Source organism: Trematomus bernacchii, unplaced genomic scaffold (assembly GCF_902827165.1).
Source record: "Trematomus bernacchii unplaced genomic scaffold, fTreBer1.1, whole genome shotgun sequence".
NCBI lineage: Eukaryota > Metazoa > Chordata > Actinopteri > Perciformes > Nototheniidae > Trematomus > Trematomus bernacchii.
In genome coordinates this window covers 4894200-4909199 of record NW_022987685.1, presented here as the reverse complement: position 1 = coordinate 4909199, position 15000 = coordinate 4894200, and the positions used below count along the sequence as shown (strand labels likewise).

The window sequence follows — 15000 nt, the reverse complement described above, 5'->3', positions numbered from 1 at the left end:
GGCGGATTAAAGCGCTTCACACTCAGGGACGCTCTGCAGAGACCACACTGTTTAACGTTCTCCATTATTGATACACAGTACTTTATATAGAATCTATCTTTTTAATATCAGCTATATATAATTCCCACAGTTATTAGGCGCGTTCACACCAGAGTACTTTTACCCGTACTTTTCCCATTTAGTTCCATTAGTGCCTGGAATTATGCGTTCACACCAAAAAGAGTACTTAGTTCCGAGAACTTTTACCCCCATTTTTAGTGCCTGCTAGAGAGGTGGTACTATCCTGGGGAGAAAAAAATACCAATTTCGATTGGCTGGGCGAATTGCAAACCACGCCCCGTAAAACTCTGAAAGGTTTTGTGAAGGTCATTGTATTTGCTGGCATTGGCATTATTAGCATTATTAGCATTAGCATTAGCCCCACGCACCAACGGAGAGAGAATAACTTATGGCAACACAAAAAAAAAACATGGGAGTGGTGGAGTGATGAGGAGGTGTCGTCGTTCTGGCGATTTACTCGGAAGGCTGGGAGTCCCAGCAGCTTCTACTGAAGCCAGTCCCCAACTCTGGGGACTTCCGGCCGGGGACTTCGGGTGGTAGTATACGCCGTAAAGTGGTTATAAGTTTAAAGAGAGAGTTCTTCTCCAACACACTCCCCCCCTGCCTGAAACGCCTCCATTAGGACTCCTTAGTACTTCCGAAACATAAGGCGTGTTCACACTGCAGTACTTTTCCCACTTTAGTTCCGATATAGTTCCGAAATGTCGCGTTCACACCAAAAAGAGCCGGAACTAAAATTAGTTAATGAGAACCTTTTTACCCCCTTTTCCGTCCCTGCTAGAGAGCAGGTACTTTCGTGGGAGAAAAAGGTTCCTATGTCTGATTGGCTGGGCGGAATGCAAACCACGCCCCGTAAAACTCCCAAAAAGTTTTGTGAAGCCGCCATTTTATTATCCTCGCATTAGCATTATTAGCATTAGCCCAGCGCAGAAACGCAGAGACTAATTTATGGCAACACAAAAGAGGTGCTGCAGCACAGGCAGTATGAGTAAAATAAAAAGCTTTTTGAGTGGTTCTCAAACTTTTTCTGTCAAGCCCCCCCCTTTGGAAAAAAAAAAAAGTCGGGCCCCCCCAACACAAATAGTCACGTAATGGGCCAAGTTAACATTTATTAAATACATCAATATGAACGTGATCATTCCTTTAAAAAAAAAATCACTTTGCTAGAACAGTGATAATAAAACAATGCTCCATAAGTCTGTGTGCTCAAAAAAATAAATTGTGCAATCCTTTTGCTAGAACAATAAGTTATAATACTTTGCCACTTTGCAAAGAAAATGCTGATATTTGGCAAAAAAGTGTGTCTTATCACAGCATTAGTGGCTGCAGTGAGCCTGTTTTGCACTGCACATTTCTTCAAAACGGGGGTTGCAGGCTCAGTGGCGGCGCCAGAGATTTCTTTTGGGGGTGCTGTGGGGTAGCTTGACGTTTCATAGAGGGTGCTCAAACATTTAGGGTTTCCCATTAATGTACCGGTCGCTACAGTGGAATCTTCTACTGCAACAATCCCCACGCAAATACACAGTGTACCTGCGACTGTTACAATGAAGGCTCGATAATCAGCTCACGGCATATAGCGCACCCCACACTTTGAGAAACACTGCAGTAGAGGCACGAAATCTCAATATCAACTTGAACATGTTTTCCCTTATGACATAAACACGCACATCTGTCTTGAGATTTAACTATAACATACTAGAACTGTCAGGCAAATGCGCATTGTGAGTGTGCAACAAGTAAATGTTTGACAAGGATCCCTTGAATTAATTATTAAAGAATTACAACAAGGGTACAAAGCACAAAAATAAACTTCACAGTCACAAACTATGTCATGTGATCTAGCCTAAATATATCTTGTGTATATATATATATATTTGTTTTAAATGTACTTCCTTATTAGCCACAGAAGATTCAGTATACAGGAGATGAGATTTTGAAGAATGAACAGACGTTTGATGTTAACTGTGGCTGATTTTCATATCACACAGAAATAAATGCTAGAAAAATACATGTTAACTTTACAAGCCCTGCAGATTATAGTCATTGTGTTGAACGGTAGTGTGATGTTGAACATGACTCCCTGCTGTCAGTTCATGTGCAGCCCTGGTAACATTAGTGTGAGAATAATACACACTTCATGAGAACACACTGCCGCTCAGTGTTTACCTCTCCCACACCGCTCTGGTTTCTGGAGGTAACTCATTAACCCTGACATCAGTGATGTGCACGGACGTGTTCAATGATCAACCCGCTGCACCGTGCGTCTCAGGCAGAACAAACAGCGCTCTGCAAGCTGCGGCTCACTGAGCGGCTCAGTGACGCTCCGATTCCCTCGCCCCTGAACGCACCACGCATCAGACCAGCCCCCCCTCCTACTGAGTGAGCTTTACTCTCTTGTTTATTGTTCCACACAGTCCCTGAGACGTTTCTATTCCTGCCTCACATCTGGGGGATGAGGAGGAATGGGGGGGGGGGGGGGGGGGGGGGGGGGTCGAGGGTCGCCCCCTCTCTTTGGTCTGCTGCGGCATCATGGGAGACATGGCTGTTAGTTCATGAGTTCAACACGGGTCTGAGAGACTGTCTGCTGACATCCTGTTCGTCACACTGTGTGTGTGTTTGTGTGTGTGTAATGCCTTTGTCAAATCTTTAAGACTATAGCAGCATCACTTCTTCTTCATGGTTTGAAGGCTACACTTTAACAAAAAGTGTGTTCACATTACAGCGTGTGAAGTTCTAATGTTGTCAGAAACTGTCCAGTAATTTAAGTAATGGCTCGCATTAATCACATTACTCAAATCCTCTTTAGAGTGGGTCACCTTTTTAGTTATTTTTTAATCGATCCGTGGGAAGTTATAGCTTGCCATCACCACCCACTGCTTTGCTAGTGCTGTATTTACTGTGATTAGCATGTAGCTTGTAGCATGTTAACAAACACTGATTGCTCCAATGAGGAAGTGTGGTTTGAATCAGCAGGTGTAGTGCAATGTTTAGATTATTTGTGCATTTGAATCAATAAAACAAAAGAGGAGGAATAAACTATAAAAGAAGAACATGAAAGACCACCTAACAATTACATTAATATTTAATCATATTTTTCTGCCCTGATTTCATGCACTGTATCACAAATCAGTGTGCTCAAGGAGAGGCTGTGAAAGATGTTCACTCTGTATAACTGGACCTCATTGTGTGTGCAGGCTCCTGATGTGTGATGGTGTGCGGCTGTGACGGTGTTGCTGCTTCTCGTGTCCCATTGAAGGAGGAGGACTGCCCCCCCCCCTCGAAGCAGCACCGTCGGTGAGTCTCAGCAGGAGAGAGGGAGGTGTAAATCTCACCTCCTCCCCCCTCAGGCTCTCTGTCGCTCTGATGGAGAGGAGCTGAGGAAGAAGCTGTGAAAGGGGGGAGGGGTGGACATACTGTAGCAGCGTTTTGTTCATGTAGTCAGAAGTTATTTTAATCTGAGTGAAGAAAGACCAAACTTTTTTAGCTCAAGCCACTGAAATAATTTGTTAATATATTTAATAATGATCAATTTGTGCTTATTTTGTCACTGTACCTTTATTTAAGTCAGTAAGTCTCCCACACATTCCCCCCTCTGACTGAAACGCCTCAATTGGACTTATTTGCTTAATTCTGTAACATAGTGACATCACCTATGTAACACTCGTGCTCCTATTGGCTAGCCCTCCAACGCATTGTACGTGCTAAAGGGCTGGACATCTCTAAGCGGTTGACCAATCACAACACAGCCAGCCAGCTAACCAATCAGAGCAGACTGGGCTCTGGTTTCAGACAGAGGGTGAAAAGAGGTGCTGCAGCACAGGAAGTATGAGAAAAAAAAGACCTTGTTGAACAATGGGCAACAATCATGTCACAGAAGAGGCACAAAATATTATGAACCTGAACAGAATATGTCATGTTTACTTTAAAAAATACAGCATCACAGTTTCATCTCTCATGGTTATGTCGTTATCTAAAAATCTCTGGTGTTTACCGCAGAGGCAATGTTAGATATTAGACATTATGTTTGATGCATGTGAGGTTAGGGTGTTTGTGTTGTGAGGTGTGTGTGTCCCTTGTGTTGTCATTAGTGTACAGTGCTGCTGTTTGGTCTCCAAGGTAACCTCTGTCTCTCTCCCAGCAGCCTCCTGGGCCTCAGGACAGACCGCGCCCCCCTCGCCTCCATCACACATTGAGCACCCCCCCCCCCCCGCCCCCCGACTGTTTTTATACTGTTACACACTCCTCTTCGCAGCGGCAGTGCTCCCTCCTGGTGAAGGTACCCCCTCCCCCAACGTTAGCACTGCCCGCTAATGTTATTACTATAATTATTACTACTCTGTATATCATTCATATTAATGTTATTATTATGATTATTACATACATGTTAAGCATGACTTTGCAAAAAAAAGGAAAAAACCCAATGCTGTACATTTTTAGATATTTTAAAGAAATACAAAAAAGTATTTTTGTAATCGAAACTGTTTGAAATGTTTGATCCTGTTTAAGTGTGTAAGGAACCGTGTGTGTGACATCATACAATTATGAGTCATCATAGAATAATCAGTCATAAAACAATGAGTTATCATAAAACGAGTGGACGTAATGCATCAAAGCAGAGTGTGTCTGCTTTTCTACTTCCTGTTTCTCCGTGTGGGTACCCCATGGAGCCAACATGTAGTCCTGATAGAGCTCACATGTAATCCTGATGTAGCCAACATGTAATCCTGATGGAGCCAACATGTAGTCCTGATAGAGCTCACATGTAGTCCTGATGGACCCAACATGTAGTCCTGATGTAGTCCAGATAGGGCCAACATGTAGTCCTGATGCAGCCAACATGTAGTCCTGATGGACCCAACATGTAGTCCTGATGTAGTCCTAATGGAGACCACATGTAGTCCTGATGCAGCCAACATGTAATCCTGATGGAGCCAACATGTAGTCCTGATAGAGCTCACATGTAGTCCTGATGGAGACCACATGTAATCCTGATGTAGCCAACATGTAATCCTGATGGAGCCAACATGTAGTCCTGATAGAGCTCACATGTAGTCCTGATGTAGTCCAGATAGGGCCAACATGTAGTCCTGATGCAGCCAACATGTAGTCCTGATGGACCCAACATGTAGTTCTGATGTAGTCCAGATAGGGCCAACATGTAGTCCTGATGCAGCCAACATGTAGTCCTGATGAACCCAACATGTAATCCTGATGTAGTCCTAATGGAGACCACATGTAGTAGTAAAGCCAACATGTAGTCCTGATAGAGCTCACATGTAGTCCTGATGGACCCAACATGTAGTCCTGATGTAGTCCAGATAGGGCCAACATGTAGTCCTGATGCAGCCAACATGTAGTCCTGATGGACCCAACATGTAGTCCTGATGTAGTCCTAATGGAGACCACATGTAGTAGTAAAGCCAACATGTAGTCCTAGTACAGCCAACATGTGATCCTGATGTAGTCCTGATGGAGCCAACATGTAGTCCTGACGTAGTCCTTAAAGAGCCAACATGCAGTCCTGACGTAGTCCTTAAAGAGCCAACATGTAGTCCTGACGTAGTCCTTAAAGAGCCAACATGCAGTCCTGATGTAGACCTGATGGATCCAACATGTAGTCCTGATGGAGCCAACATGTAGTCCTGATGGATCCAACATGTAGTCCTAATGGAGCCAGCATCTAGTCCTAATGGAGCCAACTTGTAGTCCTGACGCAGTCCTTATAAAGCCAACATGTGGTCCTGATGGAGCCAACATGTAGTCCTGTGTAGTCGTCCTCTATTTTTCTTCTTATCTCTTTGTTTTCTTACCTGGGACAGTTGTAGACAGATGTAGACAGGTGTATTTGGGTGGAGTTGCCCCCCTCCTGACGGCTGTGGTCCTCGCTGAGATTTCTTGTGAAGTTTGACGTTATTTTAGCTTCCTGTCTCCTTTGGTGTGACAGCAGGGAGCTGCTCGGAGTCTGAAAGAAAGCGTTTAGTCTCTTTCGTCTATTTTTAGTGATTTGCTCGTTGATGATTGGATAAAATACTCTTTGTGTGTATTCTGGGCCTGCAATAATCTTTGCTGTCTGACACATCACTGATCACACTCCTGTGACACTGTGACGACTCCTTGATGTGGCGTTCTTAGAAAACTTCGTGAAGAGGCCGGGTCACGCTGAGAAACAGTCCTCCCTGTGATGTTAAATCATATAGCCAGTGTTTGTAATGAATAATAATATTAATATGCACATCATGATTTTGTTTCTACAAACATTTTTTAAGCCAAGTGTGGCAGCAGATTTACTAGAACAAGTATTTATAAGGTGTGTGTGTGTTTTTTTGGGTATCATGTTTTTAAAGTGAGATGCCCATCATATAACTCTCTGTAAGTATTCCTGTACGTCTAACTGTATATTCCTTTGGTCATTTTGTAGAGCTTTGTGTGTTTGTATATGAACAATGATAATCACTGTGAGCTGCAGAGGTCAGCAGTGTGTACTTTGTGTGTTCCTGCTCCTCTTGTACAGTGTGTGTGTGTTCTCTGTGAGGATCAGTGAATTACAGAGGTGTGTGTGTGTTTGAAGCAACAAAAAAAGTGATCAAAATGAGTTTTTATGAAAATGTAAAGACATTAAAGATTGACGTCATGTCATGATTACATTTAATCTTCTCTGAGTTATTGTGCTTTACACCAGTGGGTCACTCACCAGGTAGCTTTTCACCCACAATGCATTTCCACCTGCTCAATTTCCTCCTTCCTCCCTTTCACACTCGTCGTTGGATAACACCTCCTCGCCCTCACGAGGCTACGGACACCATGTGGGATCCTTTAAAGAGCTGCAGACTTCTCTCTGCCCTCTGTAAGAATAACCAGCTCCTCCTGAGACACACACACACACACACACACACACACACACACACACACACACACACACACAGAGGAGGACAGGCCCTGTGTGTGCATGCCTACGCCCCACTGGCCGCAGTTAGTAAAATGGTGTGACTCTGATAGCCCATTAGAGCAGCTGATGGGTGAGCCTCTGAAGCATCACTGCTACAGTTAGCTTTGAAAGCTAACGGCTACAGTTAACTTTGAAAGCTAATGGTTAAAGTGTGCGATGTGGGTTGCTAGTGGGTTGTTAACAGCATCAAACACAAAGTCAAGCTGATGGTGATGGGCTTTACTCTCCAGGTGTCATCGACATTGAGCCAGTTGTTCTGTAAGGTTTAACCCCTGATCTCAGGTCAGTGCTGCTTTCAGGGACATTACGAATACACTTCACATGTCTCAGTGCTCATATGTTTAACATGCAGTCACCTTGTTCAACATTACTGTAACCACAAACACCTCAGACAGCTGCTGACTGTCACATCTGTGCAGGGCATGAGTCAGCAGATCTCCAGCAACAGCCAACATGTGATCCTGATGTAGTCCTGATGGAGCCAACAAACAGTGACTCAGTAGCCTTCATGTTTTTGCACAGTCACTGTCTGATCTGTCTCCTGTACAGAATCTCTGAGAAACAGACCCCCTCACAGCCGGGAACTCCTCCTCCTCCTCCCCTGGTAGGGCCCCTGCTCCTTTCTCCTCCACTTCCTGTTTCTCACACACTTCATGTTGCTTCAGTTTGCTTCATGTTATCTTAATCACTAAAGCCAATAATTGTGAGAAGGATCATGTTGCTCTATTGTGTGTGTGTGTGTGTGTGTGTGTGTGTGTGTGTGTGTGTGTGTGTGTGTGTGTGTGTGTGTGTGTGTGTGTGTATTTGATGTGAGTGTGATATGATAACCTGGCTGATGACATCATAGAAAATATTATAAAAAGAGCTCCACAGCGCTGCCTGGTGGTTATACACCACATTACATCATGTAGTAGAGTAGAAATACTCACATTTTCATATTGTATGATGTGTTTTTATTTGCAGTAGTTTTAAACTGGTCCCTGCTGAGCTGCAGTCTCCAGTAAACTGGTGTCAGGGCGCCCTCCTGTAGCCACAGAGGCTCAGTGCATCTCATCTCTGTTCCTGTCACTGCTGCAGGGTTCAAACACTGTGAATGGATCCTTTTTTCAGACATCATGTGAGCAGTCAGTTCGTATCAGCTGACTGCAGCGGCCTGCAGGCAGCAACACAAGATCCAGACTCTAGAGCAACTGTTCATTTATTCAAACTTAAATGATCCACCAACATTAGACTCATCAACATGGCTTTATCGTCACACACTAAATATTAAAAGTAATCGGAGCAAATTTGTTTCTCAGCTCCTACCACAGCTACCACATCATCAAAAGTGGACGAATGTTAGGCACATGCTCATCTATTAATCATATTGTTCAATTAGAAAAGCTATCAGAGGAAAGACTTATCAAACAAACTTTACCTCAGAAGATATCATATCATGTCCTGAGGGAATCTAAAAGGTATCTATAAATACTTTTAATGTTTTTGAACCAAAACACAATCTTTTATAAACCTGATCAACTGGATTTGTTTGAATTCACCACGTTAACCCTGTGAAAAAGATTTAACCATCTGTATGTGAGGAGTTGAGAATGAAAAAAAGAAATGAACAGGAAAATGTGTTTTAATAATTGATGTTATTGATTTATTGTAAGAGGGATTAAACTCACCTGTTAGAAGACATGAATGCTTTTAGTTTTCAGAACATGAGAAAGTGCTCCAGCCTCTTGTGGCCAAAGACAATATGGTGGATCTTTCTGAATATAAAAACATTCAATTCTATAAGTAACTTTGTGCTGCTGTCTCCACCTGGTGTTGCTGCAGGGAAATCACCCTGCATGCTGTTTGATGTATACATTAAAAAGTGTCAGCTCAGCACAGATATTATTTTAAAACTAACAACAAATGTATCTCACATGTCTATCAGGCTGGCTGAATATGGAAGTGATTTACAAAAGTTAGCCCAGCTACCAGAGAATAAAAGATTTATAGTGACTTTTTTTTAGATTTGATGCGGCTTCTTTTATTGAAAGGCCTGTCTGATCTGTGTGAATCAATATTATATATTTAATATAAGATTCTGGTTCCTTAGCACTTATATATTTATGTTGCTGCATCCACACGCCCTCCTGGGACAGTGCACCCCCCTCAGCAGCCACCTGCATGTCTCCATGGGGGTTTCTATATGATCCGGGTCCAGGCGCCACACAGAGAAATGACTGTGAGAGTTAGAGAAGACCACAGAGATCCTGGAGCTGCAGCTCGGTGTCACTGAGGAAGCTTCAAACATCCAGCATCAGTGCAACACTTATTATAGAACATAAACCTTTTAGCAGATTTCAGTTATAATGTGCAGTGATGAAGCTGAGAGTGTGGAGCACCAGGCTGTGTGAACATGATAACGAACTGAGAAGTTTCATAAAAATACAATTACGATCATAAGACATAACGGAGGCATGTGCAATTGGACACCAACTTGGTATAAGCTATACCAAGCTTGATATTTTTAAACAGGTTGATGAAGTAGTAGATATTTTATATAAATCTTTTGATCATGCCAACTTTGCTTCAAAAAAAGAAGATGTTTATTCACAAACTTATTTCATTTATTCCGCAAGTATTACAACTTTTAAACGGATATTATTGTTTCCATATATTTATACCACATCAATCCTACTTTAAGTCCTGCCCTATTTTCGTAAATAATTTCATGTTCCATCAAACAATTTATATGAAGTAAATGTAATACTGTCTGCCCTAACATGTTCTGATTAACTCAAAAAAATAAAAATAATAATAATAGGTAATAATGTCTGTGTTTAGTTACTGTATATTAAAGCAGTGTGTGTTTCTCATGACTGCCACCTCCTCTCCCTCAGCAGATGTGTTCATGACTCAGCATATGGCGACACACACAGAGGCCTGTTCATGAGGTCATTAAAGAGCCTCATTGTGATCAACAGTTATCAGATGACTGTATACTCTGAGAGGAACACCTCGCTCTGCTTCCCTCGTCGCTCCGCACTAATCTGGACGTTTCCTCAGAGCGAGGTGCTAAGCTCTTAATTGCAGGTGGTGTGTTCACTGCTCCCAATCCCTCCTTTTGTTGCAGCCTGTGGACAAACAAAGGCTCTTTTCCTTGACTCTCAGTGGCAGAAAGGATTAAGTCAACATTTCTCATGACCTCTGAGGCCTGGGGAGGGGGGGCGGCACACAATAGGAAACCTGCCGGAGGTGTGTGTGAGAATTCAACTTTATTTATTGCGGCCCAACGACAAAATGCATGTCTACAGATCATGTTCTCAGTGTACAGTAATCAGTGCCGGAATAACTCTGTCCCACTGAGACTGAGGGAGGTGTGAAGCACTGATCTGCTGTTCATTTGTTCCCCATTACACAAGCTGCATTTGGGCTAATTAGTGCTGACAGTAACTCTTCATATGCTACTGAATGAATGACTGCATCACTAAGGGAACTAAAGCAGAACAGTTCTGCTTCATTTGTGGTGTTTTAATCAACATTCTCTGATATAGTCTACAGCTGGTCTGTTGATCTGAAGTCACATCCATGTAGAGGAGTGCACTGACTTCCTAACTTTGCTTAAATGCAGTGATGTAATAAATGGCAGGATTTTGTCTCTCTGCCTGAATGGCTTTTATTTGTGCTGTTTTTTGGGATATTTCCTTCTGTCAGACTTCATGAAAACGTGCTGACCTGGGGCCAGTAGGCTACTCATTGTAGAAGTAGAAATGTGAATGGCAGGATTTTCTCTCACGTTGTTTTTTTTATTTTTGCTTGGGTCGGGGTGTTTCCTAACGTAAGACATTATAACAACGTGCTGACCTGGGGCCAGTACTCATGAAGACAAAAATAGGAATATGGCATACAAAGCGCTGAAACAATGCACAAATAACAGGGCGCAACGTTCTTGAAAGAGAGTGATTCTGGGAAGTCTGCAAACCACAGATGTTAGTCATTGTGCCTTTTAAATGCATCGTTAATGCATGAATATCAATGAAGCTGCACTGTCTCTGGGTTAATCCTGTTTAAAAAGAGAGGGAAACTACAAGGTTATCAAGGTACATTTCCCTTTCCTCCCATCAACGCTGTTGGTCCATTAGAGAGCACTTTACTCCCATGCTGGTGCAGTAAAGCCCCCCCACCCACCCATAGTACGCAGAGTGTAACGGCGTGTTGTGCAGAGATATGGGGGCTCCCAGTGAGCGTAGCAGGGACTGGTGTGCGATGTTTATCTGGAGATGCCCCGGAGTCTGATCACCGCCTCCATCACCACCTGCTGAAGAAATCCAAATAATGACCTGCTGCTAATGTGGGTGGTGGTCCTTATCTGCAGCCAATCACAACGAAGCATGACGGGGCTCATTGCTCATTTCCTCCAACATGGAGAAGGAGTCAAGGTTCAGCAATCATGCTCCCCAGAGGATGTACTGTAGTAACTTTTCTCCACGAGCTACAGACTCTCCGTCCTGTAGTGAATCTGATGCCGGACTCCCAGGGTTTCTACGAGGCCCCCCTCACACAGGCTAACACTTGGGGATTACGCCCTCAGTGTTTCAGAGTCACTCACCTGGAAAAGGAGTCCTGAATGGAGGCTCACGCCAATATATGAGACACAGTCAGGTGGAAGGAATAAGGCATGCTGGGAGATAAAAATAACGTGGAACAAACAGTCAGGTGGAAGGAATAAGGCATGCTGGGAGATCAAAATAACGTGGAACAAACTTTCCCACGTTTCCGAAATTGCTGTCAGATTTTCACATTAGTATTCTAACTGTCATCGCACATGTTGAGCAGGAAGTGCTGGGGGCACTGAGGTCATGAAGGATTTGTACTGCACTGATGTACAGCGAGTATTCCTCTGCAGTAAACTCTCCTCATGACTGAGTGTTAAGTATGTTGAAGTGCATGTGGGTTTGTATTAGATCAGAGATTAGCATTGTTTTATAGTTGTTATCACTTCGCTGACACTCCCTGGTTAAAATGGGGAATGTGCTGCATTCTGCCTCCTCACACCTCACTGCAGCCGTTTAATAAACACACTGTGCATGGCACAATCTGATTACACACACATCTGCGGTTACACAACGAGCAGCACCGGGCATGTTGGAGCTCCTCTTCTTAATCTGCACAAGAACGTATGAGTATTACGCTTAAATTAGCAAAAACAGAAGAGGATTCAGTGCAATCAAAAGCAAGATTAATCATGTTTTAAGCTGCATTTACAGTATGCACATGCAGGAATATTTTATAGGCTATGATTTTGTGTTTAATTTGATTATACATTTTATCTTGCCTGAAACATGGAGAAATGTCCACTTTTCTTTAAACACTGGACACTTTAAAGGCACTTTAAATTGTATAAAAAAGACTATCCTTATTTTGGGCCTTCTGTTCATTCATACCCCTTTTCCACCAAAGCGGTTCTAGGACTGGTTCGGTCCGATCACGAACCAAAGCAATGCTTCCAATTAAATTCCCAGTTATTGTATTGTGACCTGGGGTTTATATAATATTTAGTGCATTTTTAACTCCAGTATTATTTAGTTTGTGGCTCTTAATCGAGTTATTGATCAGTGGCTATGCTAACACCATCCTTGTAATACAGAGAAACGTTTTGCAGTGCTTTGATGCCAAACATTGTGAATTAAAACTAACCAAAATATACATTTGTGGAGGAATATGCATGACGGGACATTGTTTGTAAAAAAACTCAGACAGTGGCTTAAACCTCCCAGCGACCGCTAATGTTAGCCAACTGTAGGCTAAAAGCAGGTGGACGAAGAGTGTAACACTCTAGCGTTCGTCAAACATTTATTGATGTCAGTCAAGGGAACAGTATGGAGCTGGAGAAGTTGTTATTAAATGAAATGTGGCTTTTTAAGAATAAGAGCCACATGAGCACAAGAAGCTCCTTGTTTAAAGACGTTCACACCTTATTAAGCTGAGACAGTTCCTGTGCTTTCACCGGGTCAGAGAGCGATCGTGTTGCAGGTAAATCCACCTGAAACAGAGGACAAACACCTTTTTATTCACATTCAAATCAAGCCAAAGCCCATCAGTTAATTCAGTCTCTAGTTCATACCACCTCATGATCTGTTCCTCATGAAATAATGTAGCAGGATTGTGAGATGTGGTCTGAATACACAGATTGTAAGAGGTGAAAGTGTGTGCAGTCTAATGAAAGGGATCGCCGTTTGAAACACAGATGTGTTGTTACCTGAACATCCACCATGTATTTTTCTCAGTGCCTACCCCCCCACCCCACCCCCCCCACCCCTTCAGAAACAACACTTTGATGTTATATGCAGCTTATGTTGGTCCATCTTTACTCTGTGCTGCACTGTGTTCATCCTTTCATCTCATGAGCTGCAGGAGGAAGTGTCCCGCTGCTGGGGAGTGGGGTTGTTTTGTTGGAGGGGCGGGCAGCCTCTGCTTGGCTCAGACAGGGGGGGGGGGGGGGCTGTAGGAAACCAGGCCGGCCTTAACAAGACAAGTCTATGCATTGATTTGACAGAATAGTATTTGGGATTAGATGTAGCAGCACAAGTGAATCACAGCTGGGGTAAAAACAATTATCCCGCCGGGAGGGACGTCATCCCTGAGGGGGGGCTCCTGGACCCCCTGCCTGCCTGAGAGGATCAAACACACGCTTTAAGAAAGGGACACACATTTGTCAAATTTCAGGATGAAAAACTAAAACCTGCTATTCAGAGGGGAAGAGGAAACATGCGTTAGCTTATTAGCTTAACAGGCTAAAAGCTAATTACCAATTAGGCCTACAAGAGTTCCACCCAGTGGTGTTAGATCAATTGGTGTTTGGTCATTAAAACTATAAAATGGATGATGGTGAGAGAAACTACAGCGCATTCATTTGGGTAAAATAATACCTTTTTCAGAGGTGGAAGGTTGCCGCAATGTTTTGAGAAAAACTTGCCAATTTCTTCCTCTGAACCTGAGATAAACTCCAGGATATAGCTGAGAAAAGTTTAGATTTTAATGTGTCAAATTATGAGTTTTTACACTATAATAAAGTGGTCCTGTTTAAATGCATCCACCCTCAGGTGCTAGCAGAAAAGCTACTTAAAGGTGACGACCGTTAAAACAAACTCTTGTAAAGAAACAAATGAATCAATCCCTCGTCATTATTATAGAGAGCGACGAGAGTTGGACAAAAGCAACACGATGAGGCACTTTACTCTGAATGAGCTGGGACATCAGAGTCTTCTAAGCTTTCCTTTGTGTCCTCTCCTCTACGCCTCCTCGTCTTCGCTCTGCAGCAGCTTGTTCTCTCTCCTCTCATTAAGCCTGAAATGAAAGCCCTCCAACAGCACTGTGTCCCACTGTGACCCTGTGGCATCTTCACTGACAGGTAGGCAACCCTGTCGCCTGGAAAGTAGTTTATGAGCTAATAAATGGCTCAAACACAATGCATGTGGGAGGACATGTATTGCTACATTGCATATGTCTGCAGAGCTATAACCAATCCCTCACCTAATATGATTTCTTTATCCAAAAAACGTATATTTGAGAAGTTACAGCGATGTTTGGAGCTGTTGGCTGTATAAGGCTAGCGTTTTTTGTGCGCTCACTTGTATTCAATGGAGACTGTTGACCTTTGTATACCCTTCTGGCAGTGAGAGTTACCATAAAATGTCCACATAAGTTTGAGTATGCATTAAGTTTCTTCTTTCAATATACAGTTTTTTAAAGTGACAAAGTTGCTAGCATGAGACAAGTTAAGCTAACTATAGTCAATACATGCACTAAATTAAAACAGTAGTAATAAGAAATACATTGTTTATGGTGCAAATGTTCAAGTATTTGCAGAGGACGCTTCTTTGTACCTAGTTAATATAGGTATATTCAGTATTTTTAACCATTCTTATAACACATTTAGCCACTCACGTCCAACAACAAACCAGCAATCGTGGCAGTGTAAACAAAGATGTAATATGAATACACGTTTGAAGTGTGAC

The 15000-nt window shown here is 42.8% G+C and overlaps 1 protein-coding gene across 4 annotated transcripts in view; it reads left to right on the top strand.

The window, feature by feature from the left end:
- Positions 1-6709, top strand: part of LOC117487850 (RNA-binding protein with multiple splicing-like) — a 26641-nt gene extending 19932 nt beyond the window's left edge. For 2 of the 4 annotated variants that reach the window (XM_034136577.1, XM_034136575.1), the window contains exons 8-9: positions 3255-3354; positions 4202-6709. The gene's annotated coding sequence lies outside the window, so the exon portion shown is untranslated. Of the gene's footprint in view, positions 1-3254; positions 3355-4198 lie in introns of all 4 variants that reach the window. The other 2 variants (XM_034136578.1, XM_034136576.1) reach the window with 1 other exon arrangement.
- Positions 6710-15000: the final 8291 nt, after the last annotated feature.